We start from the raw sequence: 22,344 nt of genomic DNA on the forward strand, positions 1-22,344 counted from the left end.
TATATTTTCTTAGTTATGTTAGCTCATTAAGTATAATTATTATTATGCCATTTTGTGTTGAAATATGATTCATGTTGATAAGAAGGAGTCTTGTGTAAATTATACATCTAATTACATGTTGCATAAAGTACATTTGATAAGAAAAGCATTTAGTATGATTATATTGCAAAGATTTTAGTAGTTTGACATTATAAAAAAAAAAAGAGGAGATTGTTGGCCCAAAGACACCCATTGCCTTTTGTTTTGATGATTAAAACCATTAATGTCGGATTTAATTATTCTTCTAAGATCATGTACTATATTTATATTATTGTCCAATCTATCTCATGTTATTGGAATGGATATTTCTTGAAGATCTTCTAGCATGAAATTAATACATATTCTTAAAATAACACCAAGAATAGTTTAAGGTGTTAATTGTGAATCAAGTCATTTTTAGTGATCGATTTGATTCTCTTGGAAAATTTCCTTTCCTTGATATACCTTTTAAAATCTTGGGCTCAAAACCACAACCACTTTCTTCCATACCTAAACTAGTTAGAATCATTCTTGATCTAAAATGATTATCTTGGATTGAAAGAGAGTGGTGTTTTACCTTGTACCATTTGGTTTTTATAAGATTTTTTTTGTTGGATTTTATCTTTGAAAGAGAATGAGAAGGGCTTATATTTGTTCTTTCACTAATTTTAAATTTTAAATCCACTGTAAGACAAGTTGAACACTTAGAAAAATCACCCCATTTTTAACTGGACAAGAGGCAACACTAACTAGGTGAAGTCTTAATTCATGTACGGACATTATACGGTATACCAGATGACTTTTCTGCCAATTTTGTTTTTTCCTTGCTTTTTACCTCAAATGGGTAGATCATAGCCTCTAGATATAAAAAAGTGCAACTTTCTCTTTATTATTTATTGATGCAATCCAAATGCTTATAACTTCTAACTATCATTTAAACATACTTTAAGCTATTTTTTTATATATTAATACTTGATTGCATTCTTTCACTTCTTTAAAAGTTAGATAATCCTTGAAGACTAGAGATTTACATTGTATCTTCTCTTGAGCGATTAGTGAGTTGTTTGTTTGTATTTCTGGAATGAAATCAACTGTTAAGGTATAAATGACACTTGAAACCATTTGAAATTTGGTGAGAGCATTATGGAAAGCTTGGGAGTGAAGGTTACAACCTAGAGCCTTGAGAAAAGATTCAACTATTAAAGGTGATTAAGGCCATGAGTAATAAGTGAAATCCAAGCTTACTATTTTAGGAATGGATCGAGTAGATGATTAGTGTTAATCCACTATAGAATTTTATATTTATTCATTTTTCTTTACTCTTTATTTTTGTTTATGCTTGAATTATGATTGTGGGTTTATTATGAAATTGACTTATAAGGGTTGGTTAGGGTTTGATTTTGTGTGTTTGTTAAAATCAACGTAAAGAAGACAAATTTGGACTTAAGTTTTAAAAAACACCTTATTCGCCCTCTCTTGCTTGGTAAATTGGGTAACAAAAATGCATTTGATTTTTATTTAACTCGTCCATTAATTCAAATTGGTAATGGCCAATTAATGACATGTATCATGATTTGATGTAAGAACTTTTTAGAGGAGAGCCATCACATACACACGTGTTACCCAATAAAACTAAACATATATATAATTCACCATTTATACAGAAAAAAATCAAAAGGAAAGGGAATTTGGACTTGGATCTCAAAATGTTTTCTCCTTTAGCATTGTTGAAAATGTAGCAAACGTTTTGTAAAAGAAAACGTTGGTATCATGGATCCAGTTCAAAGATGACATAGATTAATCCTCCTGCGAAGGCAAAAATAGGCAATCATCCTGTATCCAAGAGCCATGGCTATTCGCACCCAAACTTCCTGCAAGCCACCTTTCAAGCTCACCGTGTCGAATGAAGGTGAACTCAAAAGAGGCCGACACCCTCATTTGCTTTCACACTCATACAATTCATCACCATCATATTATTGAACTTTTAACAAAAGCCTAAACCCATGGTAAACGAAAGAAAATTACTTCAACCACCACATGAATCTTGATGCATGCTGCAAGGAGAAAAACATTCGTTAGTTAGTTAGTTAGTCCTAGGAATGTATGATTCTTGGTTCGGAGGTATCGTCGAATACTAATACATTAGCAAAGTACGAATGTATTTTCCACTCTACAAGTCTCTTACTGATTGAGTCTTGAGCGGAAACCAGTACTGGTGCATGCGTGAGAAATTTCTCTCGCGGCCTCTCTCACTCCAATAATTGAGATTTTGCTACCCAATAAACAAAGTAAACTGTAACACCCCACCTCACTAGCAAGATATTGTCCACTTTGGGCCTCCCAGTCCACCCATGTCCAGGGCTTCCACCCAGGTCCCCCTCACGGGTTTGTTCTTGGCAGCCACGCATGGCCCCAAAACGCGTCTTACTAGTCAAGGTGAGCATGCACTTATAAGGCCCTGGCTCTGGATGCTCGCTTCCGATGTGGGATCTTACAATCCCCCCACCTTAAGACGAGCCGTCCTCAGCTTTGATACCAAATGTAACACCCCACCTCACTAGCAAGATATTGTCCGCTTTGGGCCTCCCAGTCCACCCATGTCCAGGGCTTCCACCCAGGTCCCCCTCACGGGTTTGTTCTTGGCAGCCACGCATGGCCCTAAAACACGTCTTACTAGTCAAGGTGAGCATGCACTTATAAGGCCCTGGCTCTGGACGCTCGCTTCCGATGTGGGATCTTACATAAACCCTTGAAAGAAATGTCCATTCACATACCTGGACATAGAAGCCTGCAGTAAGAAGGAACAACATTAATATCAAAGAAGCAAACATCCCAGCTCTCTTGATACTCAAACTTGCAGCTCCAAATAGGTCTCCTACTCCCTTTTAATCACAAAGAAATACGTACATTATGTAATTGATACTCATAAATATATATATATATTAACCTAAACACACAAAACATGCAGGTATACACACACACACACACACACACTATTGCGATTGTGTTTAGGGGGTGGTTGTTGTTTTGGGTCAAGGTGGCTGTTGGAAAGGGATTTTTTATTGTTTGTTGACACTATAAAAAGATTCCAAGAGAAAACAAAGCTCCCGACAAATCGAAACCCAAAACAACTATAAGAGTGCCTATTAGTGAAAGAGATGTAAGAAGTTACAAAGAGGTACTCAGTGAAGGAAAAGCGGAACAAATACATCTGTCTGTGGCTTTTGGAACAAAGGATTACTTTGAAAAACTCTCCCCTGATATTAAAGAAGAGGATTATGCTTGGCTAAAGAGATGTCTTCTGGGAAAAATAAAAAAAGGATCTAAGTACTCTTCTATACGTTTTGGACTGATCCAACATGATATAGATTTTGCTGGACTGCACTTTCTTGGGGCATCTCAGGTCCTCATAATTTTTTATAATAGAGATATATTAATGGAATCATGGAGGAAGAATAATAAATGTTGGGATGTATTTTTTGAGGAAGTTCGTCCTTGGGTTGAGACTGACACAACTTTGAATCAGATGGCCTGGATAACAATAACAAATCTACCCATTATAGGGTGGAATTGCAAATGCCTCATGAAGATTTTAGAAAGATCTGGTCAGATGATAGGTTATGATAAAACTACTCTCAAGCATTTTGAACTATCACAGTTACGGATCCTCATTGGTACACAACTGGATAAGGTGAATAAGGTGATTGTTTTGCAACTCAATAATCAAACATATCAGGTTAAGATAGAGGAGATGGACCAGTTACATTACCCAATTGCTGGCTCTATTTCATACACCATGGATGACTTTCAGACATCCCTATAGCAAGGGGATGAGGATGATGAGGAAGACTCGGTTGATGTGGCTGATGGCGTAGACACAGATGAGGACAGAGCAGGTGTGTCTCCATCAGTCACCAGGACTCTTGGGGGCGGCAGCAGCGGGTTGGAAAAATCAGATCTAGCAAAGGATGGAGACAAGCTATCAACTTCTGATGATAGCTCTCTTATCATATTTAATGCTCTTCATCTTGATGTGGTGCAAGACCAACATGCCGCCTCATCTTTAGAGAGATTTCCAGAAATTATGGCATACAATCTTTCTTTTTGTGACAGCAGCTATATAAAATACAGTCCCATTCCCAATGCTCTTACCATATATACGGGACGGGGCACTCTTATTTTGAGAGAAGATGTTAGAAGCCCTGCAGCTGCCTTGGGCCTTGACTCCTTTGTATTAGCCCAGATTGAAAGCCCAGTTTATGGTCAAAATTTTCATTCTCATATGGACAGTGGATCTCAAAGCCCATCTGACGTTCTCTCTATTTCATTTGGATCAAACAACGATTTAGCCCTTCAATCAACATATAATCCTCAAGCCGTAGTAATTCTGGAACAACAACATATGAATCACCCTGTTATTTTACACTCTGAAGCAAACACAAAAGAGAGTGCAACTACTCTATCTGTAAAAACAAGAAGGAAGTTGCGACGTACAAAGATGATTAAAGCTGATAGAAGTTTGAATGAAACAGTTAATAAGAGTGAGATGGATACTAAGGACTCAACAATACAGAGGTGTAATAGGAGGAACTTGCTAGCACACGGCGAAAACAATAAACCTTCTGAGGGTGATGAGGTTTGTTTAATGCTGGAAATAGGAGAGGTTTTGCAGATTGAAAAACCTTACAATTTAGATGACTTCACACCCTATATAAATCAGCAAAGGCGTAAAGAGAATGCTGATTAGGAAGCATCCTAGTAAGCAGATGTTCCTCTTTGTTCTGTAAGGATTTTAAATCTCTTTTCTTATATAGATTCTTTCATGGAATTCTTGTGGTTTGGGGTTAGCTAGAAAGAAGAGGACAATTTCAAAGTTAATCAGGGATTTTGATATAAAGGTTTGTTTTTTGTTTAAAACTAAGTTACAAAGTTACTCAGACATATTGGTTTTTCAGTTATGGAACGTCAGCATTGTTTCTTGGTTTGGTAATGAGGCTGAAGGTATAAAGGGGGCATTCTGGCTATGTGGGATAACTCTAAGTTTGCGGTATCATTAGTGGAGTATGGTTATGGTTGGATTGGGTTATTTGGGCAGAATGCCTTGATTGGCTTCTTAGGGGCGGTGGTGGGTGTTTATGCCTCTTGCAATCAAGCTAACAGACTTCTTCTTTGGAAGGACCTTTATATTCTGAAGGCTGCTTTTGAGTGTCCTTGGTTTTTAGCAGGTGACTTCAATGAAACTTTGTTGCGAAGTGACAGAAGCAGCGTCTTTATTAACAAGGTTGGTTCAACGGCTTTTAGACTTTTTATTGATGATTGTAACCTAATCGAGTACAACATGTCAGAGGGTTTGTACACCTGGTTTCGTGGGGGATCCATGAGTAAACTGGACTGCATTTTTTCTCGTCCTTGTTGTCATTTGCAATTCCCCATTTTGTGTATTCGACGGCTTCCAAGAGGGTTCTCTGATCATTGCCCTTTAATCCTAGGGGTTTTACCTGCAGAAAAAGGTTGGATTCCTTTCAAATTCATGGATTGTTGGTTTCATCATCCAAATTTTAAAGATATCGTAGAAGGTATATAGGATGAAGCTTACAATGAATTTTCAGGTCAGTTCAAGCTCATTAAGAAGCTCAGCTTTATGGCAACTCAGCTCAGACAGTGGGATAGGGTTGGGTTTGGGAATCAGGAGACTGCTTTGACATTGATCCAAAGCAATATTTCAGTTATAGAACAGAAATCAGAGTATGGGCAATTATCTACTGCAGAGCAGAACTCGCTTGATTCATTGATCAAGAAGCAGTGGCAATGTAACTTGAATACAGAAAGCATGTGGCGTCAAAAGTCTTGCCAAGTTTGGTGTCGCCTAGGTGATCGCAACACGCGTTTCTTCCATCTAGTTGCTAACTTCAGGAAGGCTAAAAACCATCTCCTGAAAGTGGTTCATAATGGTTCTGTTGTTGAAGGCTTACCGGTCATAAAAGATGTGGCAGTTAGCTTCTTCTCCAACTTATTTAGAATAGATTCTTAATTGGTTTAGGGCCTGTTGGTTTTAAAACACTATCGGTTTCTTCTTCAGCTAGCTTGGAGCGAGATATCACTTTGGAAGAATTAAAGCAGAGTGTTTGGGATTGTGATGGGAGCAAGGGTCCGGGTCCAGATGGTTTCGATTTCAAATTCTACAGGCTTGCTTGGAATTTCATTGCAGATGATTTGTTAGACCTGGCTAAGAATTTCTTCAAAACAGGTAGGCTTCCAAAAGGAGTCAATCATGCTTATATTCATCTAATTCCGAAGACAGCTTCCCCGGTTGGCTTTAAAGATTTCAGGCCTATTAGTTTGATTCACATCATTTACAAGATAATAGCTAAGGTTCTTTCTAGCCGTCTGAAAGCGGTTATGCATGACCTTATCAGTGAGAATCAAACAGCTTTCTTGACAGGGAGGCAAATAATTGATGGGTTTTTGGTTGCCAATGAAGCAGTTCATTCCTTGAAAAGATACAGAGTGCTGAGCCTTATCTTTAAGGTGGATTTTCATAAAGCTTTCGATAGTGTGCAGTGAGATTATTTAGAGCAGGTTATGAGGCATATGGGTTTTGGTGAAAATGGATTAATTTGATCAACACTTGCATCTCCACTGCAAAATTATCAGTGCTGATTAATGGATCTCCTTCTAAGGAATTCTTGATGGGCCGTGGGATTCGTCAAGGTGACCCCCTTGCTCCATTTCTTTTTCTAATTGCAGCAGAGGGATTATCTGTTTTGTTTCAAAGAGCAGCTACAAATGATCTTTTCAAAGGTATCCCTTTTGGAGACAGCTTTTGCCTCAGTCACCTACAATATGCAGACGACACTTTGATCTTCATGCCTGCTAATCTTCATATGGTCAAAACAGTTAAAAGGATTTTGTTGTGGTTCGTTATTTGTTCAGGTTTGCACATTAACTTTCATAAAAGCTCTTTAATTGGCATAAATATTGGGGAAGATACTTGTGCTAGTATGGTATATTCAGTCTTTTGCAGATTTGATTCCTTGCCTTGCTCTTATCTGGGCATGCCTTTGGGATCCAATCCTAAAAGATTGTCTACATGAAAGCCTATTATTGAGAATTTCAGAAGAAAGTTGAGCATGTGGAGAGGTCGTATGCTTAGTATGGCAGGGTGTATTTGCCTAATCAAAAGTGTCTTGAGTTCGTTGCTAGTCTATTATATGTCTTCTTTTCTTATGCAAAAAGGTGTTTGTAATATACTAACATCTATTCAACGAAGATTCTTGTGGTCTGGAGTGGCGAAGCAAAAGAAAATTTGCAAGGTGCAGTGGCGTATTGTTGTGAAAGCTAGAAAAAAAGGAGGCCTTAGGTTGGGTTCTTTAATGTCTAAAAATATATCCATGCTTTTCAAATGGATATGGAGGCTAAGCTTACCAGACCATGCCTTATAGAAATAGGTAACAACCAATTTTTACTCCCCAACTTTCGAGAATGGAATCCCAAAATTGCATGGTCATATTTCCCCATTTTGGAAAGACGTTTTATCAATCTTGGATCCAAACAGTGTTATCGGCTTAGTATTGCGTGAAAACTCTAAATTCATGATTGGAGATGGATCCTTCATTCTCTTCTGGTCTGACGTATGGATAAGATCAAATGCTTTACGTAGCATTTTCCCTAGGCTTTACCAAAATTATACTTTTCGGAATGGTTTGGTTAATGACATGGGTCAATGGGTGAATGATCATTGGCGATGGAATTTGGTTTGGCGTAGGAACCTCTTATCTTATGAAGAGCAACAATATCATCATTTGCTCTCAATGTTGGAGCCAACGATAATTCAGCAAGGAAAAGATGACAAACTTATATGGCCATGTAATTCTAATGGAAGCTTCTCAGTTAAATCCTGTTGCACCCTAATTGATAATACCTCCTCTGCGAATGATAGAGTTTTTGAAGCCAATGTTTGGATTAAAGGGGCCTCTCCAAAAGTTCAGGTGTTTCTCTGGTTGGCAGTACAGGACAAAGTTAGTACAAAAGCTTTTCTCCATCACCAGACTGTTTTGTCTGCCACACAAGCTTCATGTGTCTTTTACAGCTCAAATTTGGAAACCTCAGAGCATCTTTTTATACATTGTAACTTTTCTAAGAGTGTTTGGATAAAATTTTTGGATTGGTGGGGTATCCAATGTTGTTTACCGAGAACACTTGACTCGCTGCTTCTACAGTGGCCCGAAATGGTACATGGCAAATTCCAAAGATTAGCTTGGAGACTAATTTCAAGTAGTACTATTTGGGGTATTTGGTTGTTGAGGAACAAAATTATTTTTGAGGAGGGAACTATAAACTTGTTTGATTGTTTCTCCACCATCCTTCACTTATATAGGAAATGACCTCTTAAGATTTTCTGATGGCATCAAATTGTGGTGTAATAAGAAATCTTAGGTAGTCTTTTTCTTGTTTGCTGTAGTAGATCAATTTTTTTTTCTCATATCCTTGTATTTTTTTTTGGCTATTGGCTTTATAGCCTTTTCAATATACTCTCGATGATTATCCAAAAAAAAAGTCCATGGTTAGCACTGCAGTTCAATTACGTTTTTGAAAATTTATGAACATCTACTACGTTTTCAAACAGGTCATTACTTGACATGTAATGGCTATCAATAGCGTGGCGAACGAGGTCAAGAAGAAGCAAGGGACTGTTCTCTTGAACCCTGCCATGAAGTACACTATGACCATGAAATTTTTTGGATAGAATACATGAGCCACCATGTCACTCAGAGTGCTGCACGCATAGTATGCGCTTAATCTGTATATGTCTGCTTTCCTTTCTTTCACCAAATAGATCTTCTTGAATGGAAAGACATAAACTGCTCCAAATATCGATGATGATGTCCAGAAAATGCAGATGTAGAACATTAAACTGACGTGTATAACAGCCCATTCCAGATATAAAGGACTAAAGTAGCTTAAATATTTAAAGTTGATTCCATTTGTAGATTCATAAAATGTGTCATGGAAATTAACCTGGTCCCTTAATTGAGCCTCAGTTCCAATTTTTGATTTCCACCATAGAAGGCCTAATAAGACTGCTACTCCTAGTGCTTGGATAAATCTCAGCTTATCAAAATAATCTCTACACCTCTCTCTAAATGTTCTCTTGTACAATATGATGAACTGCTCCCACCAAGTAATTAAGTGGCCAATCCTTTTTAACTTGAATCGCCAGTTTAAGAAGCTCAAGTACCTTTTTACTTCGGTGATTCTCTTCCTTTTCTTTTGGCTCCAGCTGAGTTTTGAATTTTACTTGAAGGTACTAAATGCAATAAATACAGAAGAAACCAATCTTAAGAAGCACATGTATAGGGAAAAAGGGTCAGAGAGAGAAAGAAAAATTAAGACTTTATTAAATTGATTACTGCCTTTTAAGAATCAAGGACCCCGTTTGGTTCTGATAGATCTTCATGTTGGTGGGAGAAACCACTGGTGGTGGCTTTGAAACACTCAGAGGGGATAAAACACAAGGTTTTATTATAAAAACACAAGCTTATAATTAATTAACACAAAAGCTTAACAATACACACCCTCTCTTTCTCTCTAGTGTTTCTCTTTATTCTCTCCACACAGAATAGCATAAGCTCAGCTTGCTATTTATACACGAATTCAAAACAAGATATTTCAACCTTCAAGTGTGAAGGCGGCTGGCGGCATACAGCTGGTGGCTGGCGGCTGGGCGGTTGGTGGCTGGGCGGTGAAAACTGGTGGCTGCCTTCCTTGACCTTCTAGATGGATTGAGTTTAATACAACAAATCTCCCCTTTAAACTCAATCGAGGGATGTCATGCCAAGCATGAACTTTAATCGGATAAATACTTCTCCTTTTAATGGCTTTGTGAAGATGTCAGCAACTTGATCATTTGTGTTGCAAGATATCAGTTGGACTTCTTCATTCTTCACATGTTCCCGGATAAAGTGATGACGTGTATCAATGTGTTTGCTCCTCTCATGATACACTGGGTTCTTTGCCAATGCGATTGTTGATCGATTGTCAATATAAATCTCCGTAGGATTTTCTTGAGGAAATCCCAAAAACTTCAGCATATTCCTTAACCATATTGAGTGGCATACGGCTGAGTTGGCAGCAACATACTCAGCTTCACAGCTTGATAATGTTACAATCGATTGCTTCTTGGATGACCATGTGAAAGATGTGTCTCCCATGAAAAAGACAAACCCTGTTGTGCTTTTCCTTTCATCCAAATCTCTACCCCAATCACTATCCGAGTAGCCTACAAGATTAAAGTCTTTACTTGAGGTATAAAACATACCTTCATTCATTGTGCCTTTGATGTAGCGAAGAATTCTCTTGGCTGCATTCAAGTGAGACTGGTCTGACGTCTCCATGTATCTGCTGACGAGTCCGACTCCGTAGAGTATATCCGGTCTGGTACATGTCAAGTACCTTAAGCTTCCTACTAAGCTTTTGAAGTAAGTTGGATCAACATTTCCAACCTTACTCTTCCTCAATTCCACTCCATTCTCAACTGGAGTTGATACCGGATTGCAGCTTTCCATCTTGAACCTTTCAAGAATATCTTTGGCGTAACCGCATTGGGATACAAAAATCCCTTCTTCTTTCTGCGTTACTTCCAAGCCAAGAAAATGTGACATTAGACCAATGTCAGTCATCTCAAACTCATGTACCATGCTTTGTTTGAAGGCTTCAAACATGGTAGGGTTGTTGTCGGTGAAGATCAAGTCATCAACATATAGGCATACAAATAATATGCTTCCATCCGCTTCTTTCTTCACATACATTGCGTGTTCATGTGGACATTTTTCAAATCCATTTTCTTGAAAATACCTGTCAATTCTGGTATTCCAAGCACGCGGAGCTTGCTTCAAACCGTAGAGAGCTTTCTTCAACTTGTATACTTTGCCTTCATTTCCAGTTTCGATGTATCCAAGTGGTTGTTCAACATAGATCTCTTCTTCTAGGAAGCCATTCAGAAATGCTGACTTCACATCAAGTTGATATATCTTCCATCTATGTTGTGCAGCTAATGAGATCATCATTCTGATTGTCTCTAACCGGGCTACTGGAGCAAATACTTCTCCATAGTCAATGCCTTCTCTCTGTTTGTAGCCTTTAGCCACTAATCTGGCTTTGTATCTTTGCACTTCTCCTTTGGCGTTCTTCTTCGTCTTGTAGACCCATTTGACACCTATTGCTTTCTTGTTTTCTGGTAGATAAGTCAGCTTCCAGGTATCATTCTTCTCAATGGCATGTATTTCTTCATCCATTGCTTCTATCCACTTCTCTTCTGTGATAGCTTCATCGAAGCTTAGTGGGTCACTATCTGCAAAAAAAACAAAACAGAGTTGTATCTTCCATGACCTGAGTGGTATCGTACAACTCTTCAAGATTCCTCATCCTTCTTGGTCCTTCTGATGAGGATGTTGATGGTGGTGTTGATGATGATGCTCCTGGTGTGTTCCTCCTGTTGAATACAGGGAATCTGTGTACCGGACTTTGTGGTTTAGTTGCTGGCACAATCTGTTTTTCTGCAAGTACTGTTAGTACTTCTTCACCTTCAAGGATCAAATCAATGTTGATCCATTTGACTGCTTCTTGATCATCATTCCATTCCCAAGATTTATCTTCTTCAAAGATAACATCTCTACTCATAATCACCTTTTTCGTGATGGGATTATACAGCTTGTATCCCATCCTTCTTTCACCATATCCGACAAAGATGCATTTCTCGCTTTTATCATCGAGCTTTCTCCTTCTTGCATCTGGGATCTTTGCATATGCCACACAACCAAAGACTCGTAGATGAGTAACACTTGGTTTGTGACCACTCCATGCTTCTTCTGGAGTGACACCTTGCAAACTTCTGGTTGGGCAGCGATTCAGTAGATACACTGCACATGATACAGCTTCAGCCCAGTATTGCTTGGGCAACTTCTTTGCTTTGAGCAGACTTCTTGCCATGTCAAGAATCGTGCGATTCTTCCTTTCAGCTACACCATTCAGCTGTGGTGTATAAGCTGGTGTTGTTTGATGTCTGATGCCTTGTTGTGTACAATAGGCTTCAAAGTCATTTGCTGTATATTCTCCACCTTGATCAGATCTCACGGTTCTGATCATGTAGCCACTTTGCTTCTCCACAATTGCTTTAAAATCTTTAAAACAATTGAATACTTCTGACTTCCTCTTCAGAAAGTATATCCACGTCTTTCTACTAAAATCATCAATAAAAGTGAGGAAGTACCTATTTTGTCCAGTCGACATAGACGTTATTGGGCCACACACATCTGTGTGTACTAACTCCAGTGGCCTCTTTGCTTTCCAGTTGACTTCTTTGGCAAAACTGGATTTGTGATGTTTGCTGAGGACACAACTTTCACAGACTTCATCTGGATGATCAATGTGAGGCAAACCTTTGACCATCTTCTTGCTTGCTAGCATCTTCAGACTTGTGAAATTCAGATGTCCAAGCCTCAGGTGCCAAAGCCATTCTTCACTGTTAGTGATGGCACTCAAACACCTTGCTGCATCATACTGGATGTTCAAAGGAAACATCCTATTCTTGGACATTTTCACATAGGCAATTAATCTCCAATTGTTGTCTCTAATTGTCAGATGACAATTCTTCGAGTAAAAAGTATAACCTCTCTCCATAAGTTGATCTAAGCTGATCAGGTTCTGCTTTATGGCTGGGACATAATAAACATTGGCGATGTAGCTGGAATCGTCGTTCTTCAACTTGATTGGGATGCTGCCTTTACCTTTGAATGGAACCTTTGAGGTATCTCCAAAAGTAACTAGACCTTGCTTGGTCTCATCTAGATCACCAAATAACTCTCGGTAGCCGCACATGTGATTGCTGGCTCCAGTATCTAGATACCATATATTTTCCTGTTTCTCGCCAAGTTCTTGTTGGACAAGAAATGCAGCTTCTTCTCTGTCATCCTTCTCTGCATAGTTTGCTTGCTCACGTATCTCCAACGGAGCTTTCCTTCTGCATTCAGTGCTATAGTGCCCAAATTGATTGCAACTATAACATTGGATATTCCTCTTGTCACGGTTATTGTAACCGCCTCTTCTTCCTCTAGGAGTGAATGCTTGTTATCCTCGACCTCCTCTGGTGGTGTTTCTACCACCTCTTCCTCTAAAGCTTGTATTCCAAGATCCTCTTCCTTGGAATTGCTGAAATCCTCCTCTGGATTGTTGACTTCTTGCTTGAGTGGTATATCCACTTGTTGAAGTCTCCCCTTGCTCATATCTGTCTTTGAGCGACAACTTTGCTTGTAAGGCATGCTCGATGACCTTATCTCCATTTCGCTTTACAATCTTCTGCTCATGAGCTTGCAAAGAACTCATAAGCTCATCAACTATCAACTTGTCCACTTCCTTGGACTCTTCAATAGCGACAACAACAAAATCAAATTTTGGATCTAGGGATCTCAAAATTTTCTCAGTAATTCGGGAATTGACGATGGCTTCTCCATTTCTCCTTATCTGATTGACTATCACCATAATTCTTGTGTGATAATCAGAAATAGACTCCGAGGACTTCATTTGCAATAACTCAAATTCACCTCGCAAAGATTGAAGACGAATCTTCTTGATTCTGTCAGCACCTTTGTATTTTTGTTGGAGAGCCTCCCATATGTCTTTTGATGTTTCAGCGGAAGCTATGATCTCGAATGTATCTTCATCAAGACCTTGGTAGATAATGGTCTTTGCTTTGTTGTCCTTCTTTCTGTTGACTTTCAGGGCTTGCTTCTGTGCCTCTTGTAGAGCATCTTCTGCTTCTTTGGACTCTGGTTCATCATAACCATGTTGTACAATATCTAAACACTCTTGTGAACCAAGAAATGCTTTCAATATGATGCACCAACTATCATAGTTGTCTTTGGTCAGCTTCGGGATGAGTGTTTGTGTACTTTCTGTAGTCATTTTGCTCTTTGAATGACTATATCTCCTTCTGGGAGTTGACTTTGGCAAAACGGACACTGTAGATCGATCCGGAATGGTCGAAATAGTCGGGAACCGGTCTGACTTTGTAGAAATCAGGTCCGAAAATGGGTGAACCGGTCACAAAACCAATTCTGGGCGTCGGGCGGTTCGCTGGGTTGAACCGGGAATATTCTGCGGAATATTCTATCGGCTCGGCTGCGGCTATCGAGCGGCTCGACTTCAAACGGGAATATTCTTGGGAATATTCTTCGGCGCGGCTTACGGCTCGGCTGGGCTCGGCGTAAACGGCTCAATATATGGCGCGCGTGGACGACACTCGTCTTCTTCCTCTGGAGCGCGTGGGTGCGACTGGGCTACAGTTGCCGAATCTTCAGGAGGAGCGTGTGGGATACCTCCGTCTCCGATCAAGCTGATTTTTGCACCAGTGAGTTCGTATGGATGAGCTATACACTTTGGAATGATCAAAACTTGTTTTTGACAACTTTGAAAATTCAGATATCTCCCAAAACACTTCTGTTTTCTGACGAACGGGGCTCTGATACCAATTGTTGGTGGGAGAAACCACTGGTGGTGGCTTTGAAACACTCAGAGGGGATAAAACACAAGGTTTTATTACAAAAACACAAGCTTACAATTAATTAACACAAAAGCTTAACAATACACACCCTCTCTTTCTCTCTAGTGTTTCTCTCTATTCTCTCCACACAGAATAGCATAAGCTCAGCTTGTTATTTATACACGAATTCAAAACAAGATATTTCAACCTTCAAGTGTGAAGGCGGCTGGCGGCATACAGCTGGTGGCTGGCGGCTGGGCGGTGAAAACTGGTGGCTGCCTTTCTTGACCTTCTAGATGGATTGAGTTTAATACAACACTTCAGGCACACTTATGTCATTCACTTGTCCAGTTGCTAAATCCAACAAGAACTCCGCAGGATTCATGGCTATCTCAGGAATGAATCGCAAATCCGAAAAATATTCCATAGATTCTCTAGCCTTCCCATAGTACAAAGGGTAGCCTTCTGATATCAGCAAAAGCTTATCAAACATGTGGAACATTCTGCTCGAAGGCTAGTGGATTGTAGTAATTATTGTCCTTCCTGCCTGTAGACCATCAAACATATTCTTATCAACCCTTCTACTTTGATACCTTAGCTAGTCCTTGAAGGATTTGAAGGAGTCTATTGGCTGATGTGGAATCAAGGCCTGAAGTTGGTTCATCAAGTAACAGTAAAGAAGGGTCGACAAGAATTTCATAACCAATGCTGGTTCCTTTTCTTTCTCCTCCGGATATTCCTTTAACAAAGCCCCCTCCAATTTTTGTGTGACGACATCTGTGATCATGCAATAATCTTCTTACAAAGTTATAACTCAAGAGCAAACAACTACCTACTGTCCTCGTTCAGTAAAGTTGCACACGTTACCTCTCAAGGCCTAGCTCCTTTATGATCATCCCAACTCTGGCGTGCTTCTGTTGCCGGCTCATGTTTCCTGGAAGTCTTAAAAATGCAGCAAAGACTAAAGTCTCATCCACTGTTAGCTGCGAGAGGAGCACATCATCTTGCGTCACAAATCCAATCCTATGCACAAAAAATTCATTTAAAGGCATAACAATGACACAGAATAATGATTTGTAAGTAGTAGTCAGCCATCAATGAACGAGACACGAGCTTTCTTTAAAGTTTGCTAACCTTCTCTTAATAGCTGCATTCTAAGGGATATCATCATACGTTATTCTTCCTTCAACATTTTCACTCAATCTTCCTCCTATTATCTTCAACAAGGTTGTTTTACCACTACCAGAAGGACCCATCAAAGCAAGGATTTCACCAGGGCAGACACTTCCTGTTACGCCCTTCAAAATTTGCTTGTAGTTATCCTGATCCAAGTTAAACCGTGAGGCTACCTTTGAAACCACTGCCTTCACTGGGTTGGCAGAGGAAGCTTTGCTATTCCTCACCTTGCACTCCACATATTCAAACTGCAATGCATAGATATAGCACAAGCACGATCTAATTTACAGTTATCTTGGCATATTAGCCCGTACTTGAAATTATTGGTAAAAAAAATCTGAATCTATTTTAGCCTTCAAGATAACGATAAACGAATAAGAGAAAGAAAAGATTGGGTGTTATTTACCTTCAGAAATATTGGAAGAGGGCCATCTTTATTCATATTCAAGCTATCTTCCTCAATATCAATCTCAGAAGACCTATTTCTAAGGTAGGCTTGAGACATGAAGTCCATGCTGTGGCCAAAGCCATTGCTCCCTGCAAATTGCGTTGACCCCATTATGGTTGGAGGGGACAGTGACATGTCCTCAATTTCTTCCTCTCTTTTAGTTTCCATACCCGTAGTTAGATGCTATACAGAAACTAGAATCACTATATTTATTAGCTGTGGACCACAAGTTGCATGGCACTAGCTTGTTCAATAATTGCAAAAATATAATTGGATATTTTAAGTACCCAAAGAAAAAAACAATTTCTTCTGTACATTTCAAATTTTAAACACTCAAATTCGAGTTCAAAATTTCATACCTTTCAACTTCATATTTATTGTTCATGATATATAAAAACTCAAATCTAGTGTGGATTACAATTTGATCATAATTTTGATCTTCAAGGCAACTCCCATCCATATATCATGAGATCAGCTTTCAAGACTATATTGATAGTGTATCTGACACAACGCAAGTTACTCTAGTTATAAAAAAATATCTAACAAATTTATGACTGTTTAAAAATTATGTTTTAGATATTATATTTTTACAAGTTATCTTTACCCTAACCAATTTAATTAGATTACATTAAATCAACTTTCATATAATTTAAAATTATTTTTTATTAGAAAATATGTTAGCATTGCTTAAATTTTTTTAAGTTAAAAAAATAATTTAAATTGCCTACAGTATAGCGCGTGTCGATAATCTAGTTTGAACTAAAGGTCAAACATCGTTTTAGGTTGTTCCCTTTTGTTTTGTCATAATGGATATCTAGGCGAACTATATATAAAAACAGTAAAAATAAAAGAAAATAGTCGTCACCCAGTTTTATGGTAACTATACGTATAAATTTGTTCAAGATCATATTGATTGTAATGAGCTTGAAAGCCACTTAATGGGTCTATGTGAGATCACACCGATCTAGCCCAAATTTGCTCGCTTGATCAATGAAAGGGATCCTAGAAAAATAGGTACAAAATAAACTCAAACACATCATCTTGATTATAGAATATTAGAATTTGAATAAAAAATGAATACTTATAAATAAATCTATGATTAAAAAATAATGTAAAAGGTCTTATAATTATTTACTTTTTATAATTTAAAAACAATGTGGTCACCATAAATGAATCTGTTTCTTGGAAATGACTAAGTAGATAACTAGACTAGCAATTTAGAAAGGTATTGTTAAAGACAACATCAACCCCATGAGTCTAAATTCATAAAAATAAAAAAAAACATTATTATTATATCCAAAAAACCCAAATTACACATAAATAATGATATTTTAAAAATATTTTTAATACAATAAAATAATAAAATAAAATATTCATTAATTTATTATCCACTCATCATTAACTTAGGACACTACTCAAAGATGATTCATTTATCCTAAGTGGATATATAAATAATAAAGCGACTAATATACAATAAAATTATAAGGAAACATATCTAAAAAAAACATTTTTAAACATAGTAAAGTAAGGTATTAATTAATTTATTACTCATTCATCATTATTCCAGGCCAATTCCCATTGACAACTCAATTATCCTAGGTGAATTTAAAAATAATAAAGTGACTAATACACAAAAAAATTGCAAGGAAACATATATTAAAAAAAAAACATTTTCAAAAGCAATAAAGTTAAGTACCAACCAATTTATTACCCATTCATCATTAACCTAAGACAATGCCCAATAACAATTCATTTATCCTAGGTGAATTTATGAATAATAAAGCAACTAGTATATAACTCAATTGCAAGGAAATATATCTTGAAAATAATATTTTCAAACACAATAAAATCATGAATTAATCAATTTATTACTCGCTTATTATTAATATAGGACAACACCCAAAGATGGTTCATTTATTTTAGATGGATTTATGAGCAATAAAGCAATTAATACACAAATAAATTGTATATTAAAACCATGAACACATTACATGGAAAATAAAAAACAACATCCATATACAACATCACATATAAAAAATGAATATCAACATAACAAATAAAAACAATATCACCACACCACATAACAAATCAAAAACAATATCCACACACAACATATCAACACATATCAAATTTCATTCCAAGACCAAACCAATACGCCTTAAATAAACCAAAATCAATTCCTATCCTCCCAACCCATCTTAGGGTATTTATTTCAATCCTTATTCAACCTAAAAAAATTCCTCAACAACTTCATACCTCCAAGGTTATCATATAATGGTATGGATCCTAACACTTTAAATATTTATAATAATTAGTAATAAATTAAAAATCATCAACAATAATCAATATTTTGTCATAAAGAATTTAATAATATGTTAAAATTATTCAAAAATCCATTAGGGGTTTAAAATTAACCTTCAAAGATACTAGAGTTAGGCGAAAGTGGCTAGAATCAATTATAAAAATGACAGCATGTATTAGACACACGCAGAAGAGTTGCCAGGGTTGTAATGCATATTTACATGTGCCTGCGAAGGGTAGAGGCACTTTAACCACCACTCAAAGTGTGTCCCTTCTTTGCCTTCCTTCCTGTATAGGCGATGTCATCCACCACCTCTTATGGTGGGAGATAGGGGTCCTCAAAGTTTTGAATTTCTCTTTATGTCTCTACTAGTTTATTTTTTTAAAAAAAAAAATTCTATGATACCATGCTTAAGCGAATCCATGAAACATGCTCAAGAGGGTCTTGCACATACCTCGCTATCTCATATAACAAGTTCTAGGCTATTTCATAAGTTTTGTACATGTTCCTTTGGGTTCACGAGCCCATTATAGTTATCCAAGGTTATATTCTTAAGGATAAAATCGTTATGTCCAATACTCATTTATATATTAAATAGTCTCCTCTTAGTTAAGGCTAAATTCATCTTTAGCACTTCGTATAATCATAAGTCTTACCTCATGTCAAGGGTTTTTTTACTCAAGACTACCAAGTAGGATTCTAAGGAGGAGCGATGGAGATGATCACTTGTATATCTATGACTAGTTGATGCTTTATTTCTAGACTTTTAAAGATTAAATGATGAAATACCTAGTTTGAGAGTGTTCCTGACGATAGAGAGAGTGGCTTCCAAATGGAGTTTATGAGTGATGACGCTTTTGTCTACTCTCTTGCATGTCATTTTAATCTACCTCTTTTAGAAATTAGAGTTGTAAACATGTGTTTGATGGTGTAAGTGGTAGAGCTTGTAGTTAAGCCATTTAGTAATGGAAAGACAAGGCTTTGAGTTGTTCTTGTATAGCTATAATAACCATAGTAAGGACCTAATAAAGGTTGTTAAAGGTTAGTTGTTCTTATATAGCTTATTTACAAGGCTAGTTGTTAAAGGTTTTTGGAGGACATAATAGAATATCCATAGGGAGATCAATAACTCTACCATGAAAGCATTTCTAGGTTGTTAACCATGAAAAAAACTATAAATATATAGGAAGGAAAGGAAATGAACTATCTTTTCTTTAATTTTTCACAAGCAACGCTACTGACAAAGCCTGCAATAAACTTTTAATAATCATGGGTTTTTAACAACTAGTTAATGGACTTAGTTAACTAAAGATCTCTTATAAAACAAGTTATATAAGATAGAGGACCCTCCGATGACTAGGTTACCAAATATGTACGGGTAATTTAATGTGTCAAATGAGAATATGGAATGCAAGAGAATATTCTTTTATATATAGTTTTGAGTAAAAATGAGCATAGTATGCTCATAATGATTAATGAGTATTTAAACACTAATGTATCACATGATTTTGCATAATAAAGAGAAGGGATGCAAACATACTGTGTATCCTACCCATAAGAAGAATCATGAAGCACAATTGCTTTTATTGTAGGCAACTAAACAACCAGCTTGTAAAATAAGATGTTCGAATAGGTGGCTGTACTTTTAACTTGTAAGACAAGACATTCAAGTTGATGACTACACTTTCTTTACCATATAATGGGATGTTCAAATGAGCATGCCCATGGTATAAGTGTGTTTTAACATTGTTTGGTGGGCTCTATGATGGTAAGGATTTATATCAACATTGAAAAGGAGAATTGTTTAAAACATGAAAAACAAAATGGACTAGGCTCCTTAGGCGTAATATGAAAAATTTGATTTGACTCGCAGTGTAAAATGAATAATGATCTAATTAATACTAATACTAGAATATTTTATAGCGCTTTTATTGTATTAAGAATATAATAATCTATCTCACGTTTGTTTTTTTTTTTTAAATGGTTATTTTATATACGGTTTGGGACATTTACAACATGATAATCAGCTTCTTTGTTTAAAGATAAGAAGCTTTAACGTTGTTTGGGCTATATAATAAAATATATATGAGCAGCTATAATTATTCTTAAGATAATGTTAGGATGTTGCATTAGACAGGAAAAAAAAATAGATAAGCTTGGAATATAATCTTTTTAATCATGACATGTGTGTGTGTGTATATATATATATATATATATATATATATATATATATATATATATATAAGTTTCAGCCATTGTTTCAGAATTTGATTTAATATCTTGAAATGAAAATTCAAGATCTAAACCTTATGATTATCGCTGAGTGGACAAGTTTTATTCTTAATTCAATACCACAAACGTACTGATCAGTATGTCTGTGTTAACCACCGAAGCTCTCCAGTGGGAATCCTCCCACTGCAACAAATTAAGGAGAGTGTTGATCATACAATATATATCAAAAAGGCAGCTTTCACCTCCGTCACGGAGATCATGAAGTGTGTCTGTCTGGCCAGTCCTCATGCGCCGCCTGAGAAAGAAACATGATGGGCCGCCAGAGCAAGCAAATGCATGCATGCATGGATGCATCTAACCCTACACGTCACCCTGTGCACATAATAAGCATTGAGTGTAAGCAAAGGTCGGGTGTCGCCCTCTCCCTTCAGCATTTATTTATTTATTTATTTAACAGAAAAGAAAAATCAAAGATAAGTTTGCCAAAATTGTTAAAAGTCCCAGTTGTTCTTATCGTATATATGTTCCCATCGCACACCTGCGTCTTATTTATCTACACATGTATGTTTCTGAAAACGACAAGCTTTTAACATGAGCTTCACACGCGGCTTCGGTTTATTGGCTAGGTGACATAGAATTTGTTAGTGTAATTGTCTTTTATTGGTCAGATTTGTTTTTTTCTAATTAGATCGGGGGAATTTTTATACTTAATAGATTTTAATAATTGGTTGAATTTTTTCATGTTAGATTCCAAGACATTAATCACACAAATACTAATATTATTTAATTTCAGTTTATTTTTTACAAGATTTTCTTTTAAAAAATTAATTTCTTTTTATTTTAATTTCACAATACGATTAGCAAATTAATCTAAATTGATTTAATTTTTTTTTAACATATCACAGGTTATATTTTAGTAAATTTAAACGGAGTTACTTGGATTATCTTGACTTATGCGAATATCCCGTTTTTTGGTTCTTAAAGATATGTCTCCTGCCCATGTTATGTTAGCGTCTCTAATCTTGGTTGGAGCTCTCACTCAGCCTGTCAGCTCAACCAGCAGCCGCGCAAGTGTTTGGAACGTTTCATCAAAATTTAATTGTTTTTATTAAAAGTTAATTTTTTATATATTTTGAATTGTTTTGATGTATTGATATCAAAAATAATTTTAAAAAAATAAAAAAAATATTATTTTAATATATTTTAATAAAAAAAACATTTTAAAAAATAATTTCAACACCATCGCGTGGATATATTAGTACTGGTCAATTACTGAATTGACTGCTGCTTTACTTTACTGCACTACCGGACCCGGATTACCTTTCCTTTCTTTCCAATGCCCGGAAGAATTGGACAAATTGAACGAATAGTTTTTTTACCATTAAAAAAATTATCCCGACGTCGGCGTATCTATATAGTGTAAGCTAATGGTTGGTGCTCATGCAATGAATTACTGACTTGACTAAAGATCTCGAGAGTCAACAAGTTGAAAATAACGAAGTAAGAAAGAAAAGGAGACAACAACATTCGAAGGATCATGGGCATGGGCATGGGCAAAGCATTAGAAGACCAAATGCTCCCGCAAAGCAGGACGGCTGGGGGATATAAGCGGAACTAAAACTGAGGGGACTG

General features: G+C 36.8%; 1 pseudogene; it reads right to left on the reverse strand.

Moving 5' to 3' along the window:
• Nucleotides 1-1,799: 1,799 nt before the first annotated feature.
• On the reverse strand, nucleotides 1,800-16,346 carry LOC18103284 (ABC transporter G family member 26-like; annotated as a pseudogene).
• Between the last annotated feature and the right edge of the window lie 5,998 nt (nucleotides 16,347-22,344).

The sequence above is a fragment of the Populus trichocarpa genome, chromosome 11, assembly GCF_000002775.5.
Source record: "Populus trichocarpa isolate Nisqually-1 chromosome 11, P.trichocarpa_v4.1, whole genome shotgun sequence".
Taxonomy (NCBI): domain Eukaryota; kingdom Viridiplantae; phylum Streptophyta; class Magnoliopsida; order Malpighiales; family Salicaceae; genus Populus; species Populus trichocarpa.